The sequence below is a fragment of the Chinchilla lanigera genome, unplaced genomic scaffold, assembly GCF_000276665.1.
Source record: "Chinchilla lanigera isolate Chin_1 unplaced genomic scaffold, ChiLan1.0 scaffold00004, whole genome shotgun sequence".
Classification (NCBI taxonomy): Eukaryota; Metazoa; Chordata; class Mammalia; order Rodentia; family Chinchillidae; genus Chinchilla; species Chinchilla lanigera.
The window spans coordinates 19,570,257-19,578,731 of NW_004955405.1; the positions used below are offsets into that span (position 1 = coordinate 19,570,257).

Consider the following 8,475-nt stretch of genomic DNA (forward strand, 5'->3'; position numbering starts at 1 on the left):
TTGAGACAAATGTGTGTGTTATTTGATACAGCATTCTGTAGATATTTAAGTCCATTTGTTTATACTACATTTCAGATCTTCTGTTTCCTTGTTCTTTCACCTAGCTCTTCTGTCCATTGCTGAAAGTTGACTATTGAAGTTATTGTATTTTCAATTCCAAAATGTCCACCTCATTTGTTTAAATAATTTCTACATCTTCATTTATATTACATCTGGCTACATATCCTTCTCATATTTTCCACTACTCCTTCAACATAGTTTCTTTTAGATCTTTGAATATAATTGTAATAACTGTCTTACAGTCTTTGTCTACTAAATCTAGCATCTGACTTCCTTTGTGGCAGTTTCTATTGACTACATTTTAAAATGTATGTAGGCCATACTTTCCTCTGTCTTTTTAATTTGCTGTTGAAAAAGTAGACATTTAAAGTAACATGATGAGTAACTCTGAAAATCAAAGAACCCCTCACTATCTGGAACTTGTTGCCATTTCTGATCATTGTCTTGGTGTTGATGAATGCTACTGCTGTTTGCTTGGTTAGTGACTTCCTTGAATTAATTTTGTAAAGTGTATTCTTTGTTATGTGAAGCCAATGAAATTTCTTCTCAATTAACTTGGTGACCATATAATGATTAGAGAGTAATCTGAAGGTGAAAGATTAGGGCCTTCTCAAATCACTCCTGCATATAGGCACAGCCATTCCTATGCACATGCCCTTTGCTATTTTTAGGAATATGTTAGACATTTTCAAATCCCCAGATAATCATCTCATTCTTGTTTTTCTTTTTAAGGTTTTTGGTCAACTTCTTGTTAGCTACAACTTTATCATCACTTCCACTAACTGTAATGTTAAACACTTCCCACTGTTTTCCACAAACATCCTGAGATAAGACTCACTCACATAGAGGTAGTTTTGAGTTAGGTCAAATAAAGATAAGCCCTAAGAATGAATCTCTATGTAGGAGCTGCTAGAAAGGTCAATTTGTAATACTTCACTAGTGGTGGGACTTTTAGGAAGCCTCAGACCTCCTTTCTGTCTCACTGACTGCTAGCTTGTTAGTTTTTCCAGCTATAGAGCTGTGAACCTGGTGAGTTTTAATGCTAATATGGAATAAGAAGAGGATGCCATAAAACCCATGGCTCATACTGACTTTCAGTTATCTTTCTTCTACTAAAGTTTCTGTGAGTATGCCAAGACTGTGATTAACAACACCGAGTTTTTAAACAGTTACTCTTAACCATTATTGCCAGTGTTCTTATGACTAGCAGAGTTTCAGGGATTTTTATTCTTCTGTTCTGGAAGTACTGTCTTGTATGTCTCAGTTGTGCCTTAACATCGGGAATAAAGTCACTCTATTTTACTCTATTCCACTGTATTCCACTCATGTCCCACATTTTAATGGTCTTCTTTTTAGTCTGTCTGATGAATAGGCTCAGTTTGTATACTTAACTATCTGAAAACCAAGAGACATTTTTTTAGATTTATTTCTCTTTGCTGTATTCCCTCAACTCATTTTCAATCCATCACAAAGTCCAGTGCATAGTATTTCCTAAATGGTTCTCAAATCTATCCACTTCTAAACATCTCCAAGGAAAAAAGTATTTCTGGAGTTTTCATTATCTGAATTCTGAACATTCATAATCTTTCAAATGATCCACTTCCTTCGAGGTCAGCCTCATCTTCTCATTTACCCATATTGAAGTTTATGTAATTTTTAAAACACAACATGCCCATGTCACTTCTGGTTAAGACTTTTAAGTCACTTCCTGTTCTCTTAAGAAAAAAATACATTTTCTATTATCTACTATCTCTTACCACAAGGTATGAATATACATTCTTCCATCTGCCTGGAAAATTTTCCTCTTCCCCGTATCTAGGGGACTTTCATTTACTCTTTCTGTCTTACCTCAAGTGTGACACTATCAGTGAAGATTTTTCCAGTGCTCTGAAAAAAATCTCAAAACACCATTCACCTGTCTTTTCTAGCAATTATTATGAGGGCAATTTCACATTTGTTCCTGTACTATTGAATGGATACCTGTCTCATCTATCAGACTATTAGCTCCATGAGGGCAGAGAATCTGATTTTGCTTACACTTGTGTGAGCAGAATTTTAGCATAATGAGAAATGTACATTTTGCAATCAATAAATTTTTTTTTTCCTTTGATACCCGGAATCAAACTCAGGACCTTGAGCCTGCCAAGCAGGCACTGTGCCACTGAGCTATATCCCCAGCCTGAAATCAATAAACATTTGTCAAATAAATGAGTGTTGATAGATGATCTGCTCTAAAGTTATAGTGAGACAAGCAAGATTAATTCTTTCCCTTTCAGCAAAGAAGTTAAACAGTATAACTGTCAAACACCCAAAGGGATAGGTCTAAGTTTGTCTGACTTTCCTTTATTTTTCTCTTCTCTCATAGAATTCGTTTTCCAAAAAAAAATTCAAATCACAGTTCAAAGGAAAAGCAAATGTAGAAAACTTATGAATGTAATTTAGAGTTAATCAGCATAACTGTATTTTTAAAATTATTTTGATACTTGCATATTATATTGATTTTATATGTTTATTAATATGTAGTGCTAATAAGCTAATAAGTATTTTCTATTTAACAGTTATTCCCCAATCTAGCATCATCAAATATGGTGAAATCTTTTAATTATCTCGAGCTGAAGGCTAGCAATATTTTCAAAAATAATTGTAAGTCAAAAGCAGGGTGATTTTAAATGTTTTTCTGACAGTTTTCAACAGGAAAGCCTTTGAAGTTATTGATTTGTGGTTAACTATTTTTCCATGAATGTCTATTGGTGGAAATGTGATTAGTCTCTTAAATGACTGAGTTGTTTCTTTGTATTGTACACAGTGAAAAAGAGATTTCCTGAGAATTGAGTTAGGGTCTATCCTTTGGTTCTAGTGTCAGATGTGCACGGTTCCAATGACTCACTATTCTGACCTGATATCGTCCTTGTGCAATATCAGTTTCCATTTCAGAAAGATTGCCAACCTCACTTAATTTAGCTGAGAACTGTCCTTTCAAAGCTAAATATGTTGTTCTAGGTTTAATCTGCTTCTGATGGCAGCTTTGTTTTTCTTTGCTTACCTTCTTAAAAGCATTCAAACTTTAACAATATCTAGGATGAATGGTGTCAATTTTAGATTGATTTTTGGCATAGAACTGTCCTTGCATTATAAGCTGAACGATTTCTACCCAGAGATAGTTATTTCTTAGGAAATATGGTGTGATTTATAGTATTTTTTCTTCAAATGTAAGAATTTTTTCTTTATTATTATGCTGATTTTTTCCTCCAAATATACAAATGAACTGCCATTTCATTGTATTGCTTGCTGTAATTTCCCAGTTGTTATACTAGTGATTTTATACTTTTTTCCAGAGTACAATTCTTTAGATAAATATGTCCCCAGTAGATTTTTATGTTTTAACAGTGTCCTTTTCTCTCTTTTTTGTGCTATTCTGAAGAACCTCTGAATGACTTTATTATATTCTGAGCATGATTATTGTTTCCTGCTATTTTTGTCTTTTCTACTTCAAACTGAGTTCCTTATTTCTCTAAAATTTTTAGGATAGGAATCCATTAGTTGTCAATGCAAAAGCTGCAAAAATTTTCAAGTAAACTATTTTAAGAAAGAATATTACTGTGAGAATAAACATATTTAGAAGTTTTCATTCATTTTATTTTGCCTTGTTAAAATAATTTCTACATCTCATAGTGTAAGATATGGCTATCTAAATAACCTTTGAGTGTTTTCTGTCAAATTTCAAAATAAATGTTTAATTTTAGAGTATTTTTACATTTACACAAAGCTTGTAAAACTAGTGCATCATTCACATCTACCTCACACTTACTTTTCCCTCTTAGCAATTTATATTAACATGATAAATTTGTTACAATTAATATGACACAACATTGGCACATTATCATTAACTGACTTGCATAGTTTGTTGAGATTCTGTTTTTATCTAATGACCCTTTTCTGTTCCAGGATTCACCCAGGAACCCACATTGCATTAGATATTTCTTAGTCTCAGTGGTGACTAGGAAGTCCTGAGCTTCCTAGTTTTTGATGACCTTGGCATTTTTGAGGTGTACTGGTCAGATACTTTGTAGAATCTTTCTCATTTTCATTTGGTTAATGTAGTTCTGATATGACCACAGAGGAAAAATGCCATTTTCCTCTTACCATATCAAGGAAGGACACAGACCATCAGTCTAATTTCTGTTTATGTAAACACTGATCACTTGGTTGAGGTAGTGTCTGTGCTTTTCTCCCCCTTAAAGGCATTATTTTCCCTCCTCTTTTCAATACTGTACTTTATGGAAGACTGAAGGAATTGACAGTTATATTTCCTCTTCCTAAGGGCAGAATGTTTAAGTAAATTACTTGGAATTCATCTGTACTGGGAGTTTGTTTATTTCTTTATTCAGTCAGTTATTTATAGATATGGAATCATGTACACATTGACATGGAATCTTGGACATTAATTAAAACTTTGGCTTATAATCTATTTTGTTTATTTATTTATTATCTTAAATTGTTCCAGCTTTGGCCATAGGGAGCACTTTAACTCCTGTGTGCAGTTGACACAGCTCTAATATAACTGGGGGGGTGTAAATTTTTAATCACTTCTTTACTTTCATGCACTATGGGATGCTCAGGTTCATCTTGTGTTATTTCTTCCCTAGTCCTAGAATCAGCCATTTCTGCAGAGTGCTTTAGTTCCTTCTCCTGAAGAATGGTGTTATATAAACCACCGTCTGGTAACTGGGCATCGTATCATATTTTCTTAAGTAAAACAAAAAGACTAATAATTCTTGAATTTCTACAATACTTGGCACAAGAGGTAAGCAAATATTTTCCATAAAGGGCCCAGGCACAAATATCTTAGGTTTGGGAGCTGTGTGAACTTCGTTACTACTACTAAACTACTTTTGAAACAAATAAAAGAGACATCCATAGACAATATGTAAATAAAGCATGCAGTTGTGTTCTAATAACATTTTATCTCAAAAACAGGTGGCTGCCTTGGACCCATGTTCGATGGTTTGTTTACCCTGGTGTAACGTCTGTGTGTGGGGTTTGTATGTTATACGTGGAGGAGACTGTGAGAGCAAGGGAGACGGGGAGAATGAGGGGGAGGAAGAAACAGAAGGAAGAGGAGAGACAGAGAAAATGAAAACAACCTTGAAGAGCCAGGAATATAGCTCAGTGGCCTAAGTGCCTGCCTGGCAAGCGCAAGGTCCTGAGTTTGAGTCCCGGTACCAAAAAAAAAAAAAAAAAATCCTTAAAGAGAGATACAGATTGAGCTCAAGTGATCTGTTTAAAATGCCAATGTGCTCACCACTGTCTTCCCATCAGTGACTCCTCAAGTTATTTCAGAAGTTCTTCATATTTTCCATTTCCAGCTTTCAGAACATAGCAGACTGTCTTATGTACAGACTAATTAGCTATCCCTCAGGATGAAAGTGTAACAGTGATGCTGTTCTGTGGGTCACATCTCAATATGAGCCTCTATCTTAGTCATACATTAAACAGTTATATCCTTTAGTTTATTAATAAAAAGATCAATCTACTAAAAAAAAGAGACTTACTGAAAAATGTTGTTGGAAAGAGTCGTTCAAAGTAAAGACATGCTGTAACTAACATGGTTATGAGTGGCTATATGTCTGTGTAACTCTGTAATAAGGAGCTCTCATTTGGCAGCAAAAGCTAGCAGTGAAGATGAAAAATTTAACAATTGTGTTCTCCAAAGTCTAACAGAGGGAAATGAGGAAAGATGGATATGGTAATTTAAAGATAAATGTAAACTCATAAAGAAAAGGCAGCATGAGAATCAAAGAAAACTTAGCAAACTTAAATGTGAATCGGGGTGCTCCTTTATATAATTTAAGTCACTTCTGGGTCAGATACTTTCTCTTTTATTGATTCTGTCTCCTCCGGATCATTTTTGAATTATTTCCCAGCTTTAAGCTCTCATACTCCACAAACTCCTATATGAATGTGTAGTTCTGATCCCTAAATTCATTGAACAAAGGATGTCTTACCAAGGCAGGCCAGCTATTAGAAATAAACTACCTTTGCTTACAAGGTTACCTATGGAATATATTTTCTCCTTCAAACTGTTATAAGTCATATGTAATCAATAGAGTACTGAAAAAAGATAATGTATTAAAGATAAATCACACAATATTTCTAGAGATGTTTGCCTTTTTTAGGACATAACAACTCTCCTATTATTGATCATACATTTTTCTAATTGTTCAACAATCTATTCTCTAGTATACCAGTGATCTTTCTTAGACTGGTTTAAAAAGACCTAAATCTCTCCCCCCATTAGGCCATTGATCGGTGATGAAGATAAATCTACAGTGGAGTAGTTAAAGAAGACACCAGTTTATATAACTATTGATCATTTGCTATGTGCACTTCTGGCACAAGGACAAAGTCTGTGGAAAAAAGGATTGGAGTAGTGAATTGGAAAATTAGGTAGGAAAGTAATACTCTCAGGCTTTTCTGTGTCTGACTAATGTTTCAAAATATAGTAATAAAATATTACTGTAAGTGGTAGTAATAGCAGTAATGAATCCACAGTTAAGAAAAGAAACTATTCTACATAATTCAATTGCAGAGGGATTTAATGTAGATCAAAGTTGTTGTACTGGGTGGGAGAACAAAAGAGTGTAGGTTTGCTGGACCAGAGACGCTACTTCTCCTGAGGTGTGGGCGTGCCTTGCCGCATTTTGGCTGTTGGCTTAGGCCCTGATGTTACTGTAGCTGAATGTGGATCTGGAAGCCTCATCCACCGAAGGGCCATCTGACACTGCTGTGCTCATTCTGCTGCAGGCATCCCCAAAGGGATGGGAAAATGGCATCATTTTTCTTCCTTTCCCCTATCTCTGAACCTAGAGAGTAAGGGGAACATAATTTGCAACCTTCCATTCCTATTATTTGGGGATGAGCATAAAAGGACAAGAATAGAGCTTATTCCAAGAGGAAAAATAGCCAAAATGTATACAGTATGATAGGCCTTGTTTTAAGTGTACTAAGATAGATATTCATTTAATTTTTATAAAGATTATTGTGATAGATGCTTTATCCCTATTTTACTGATGGGGAAACTGAGGCATAAGGAAGCTAGGTAATATGATCAAATCCACATAGCTACTAAAAGATGGAACTAGGATTTGAACCAGGAAGTATGATTGTAGAGTTGGTATGTGCAGTCCTTGTACTACAATTCAACAAACACAAGTGCTCTGTGCCCTCGTTCTTTTTTCAGAAGGAAATCCAGTCTCTTCCAGGCTTTCTCTCCAAGAGTTTCAGGCAAGTGCTCTACCCCTGAGCTACACCTCTACCCTCCAAGAGATTTAATATGCATTTACCCAGGAATTTAATGTGATCCTTCACTTGCCACTGTCACTTGCCAAGCTAGACCCACGTGGCTCCTCTTCTTCGTGTTCCCAACAACGTCAGTAAGTGTTCTTTACCGTTTTCTCCTGGTCACATTCCTTAAGCCATTGCTGTTGCCACCACTCCGGCACTGATATGAGAACAGACACTGGTCCTGCCCTTTCTCTGCATGTCTAACATGAATATGTCACTTCAAACTGGAACAGGCCTTTAATTTCCTGTCACACAATTAAAGATGAAGTTATAAACACTTGACAATAATTTACTGAGGTCTTAAAACTAAGACAGACTATAAATCACAGCAAATTAAAATTATTATAACAGAAGGCTGCTTTTGGAGTGTACAAGTCCAGGCCCACTATTCGGGAATCCCAGTGGTGGGAACCTCCTGGCCTGATTTCTGGGCTGTCTCTGCTATATGTGGGGTCAGGTTACTCTTATCACCTGCAGTGCTTGTGAGTCATTTTTATGAGAGTCCGTGCATAAGCTTCAGTTCGTGAAGGAGTCCTTTTACTTTAGTTTAAGACTGAGTTTCCCAGACAGTATTTCCTTTCTTTTACTAAGAAAGGGTTCAAAACTTGGGATACGAAAGGGTGACCATATGTCCTTTCTGAGGTATACCAGAGTGCTGTCTAAGAGATCTTCCCCAAGCTTGTCAGATTCCTTAAGATTCTTTTTTATTTGCCTCACTATTTACTATTGATAAAGTTCCACACTCTTGCGCAGTTAGACTTAACCTTTCAAAGACCGTTAAATTGCAAATGATTTTTGTCCAGTTGAGATGCAAATGATTCTGCCTCATAGAAAAAAATATAACCCCAAAGGTTACTTTTTATGGTCCTGGAGGACATTAAACAGTTTTGTATTTAATTTAATGGTGCCATTTCAGCACTATTTTTCCCTTCTGTGACCAAACATACTTTGGTTATAACTGTATACTATTGAACCAGATTAACCTTTGGCTTAATCTTTCATTAAAGCTTTTGACCTGGGCTTATTTTGTGTTTTTCTGAGTTATATTTTTAACTTTCAGAAAATTATACT

At 35.4% G+C, this 8,475-nt stretch overlaps 1 long non-coding RNA gene across 1 annotated transcript; it reads left to right on the forward strand.

Annotated features, from left to right (window-relative positions):
* The first annotated feature begins 4,144 nt into the window (after window positions 1-4,144).
* On the forward strand, window positions 4,145-8,156 carry LOC106149320. The gene is made up of 3 exons (XR_001235421.1): window positions 4,145-4,864; window positions 6,359-6,507; window positions 7,301-8,156. It is a non-coding gene; the product is annotated as an uncharacterized LOC106149320 (long non-coding RNA).
* The last annotated feature ends 319 nt before the right edge of the window (window positions 8,157-8,475 follow it).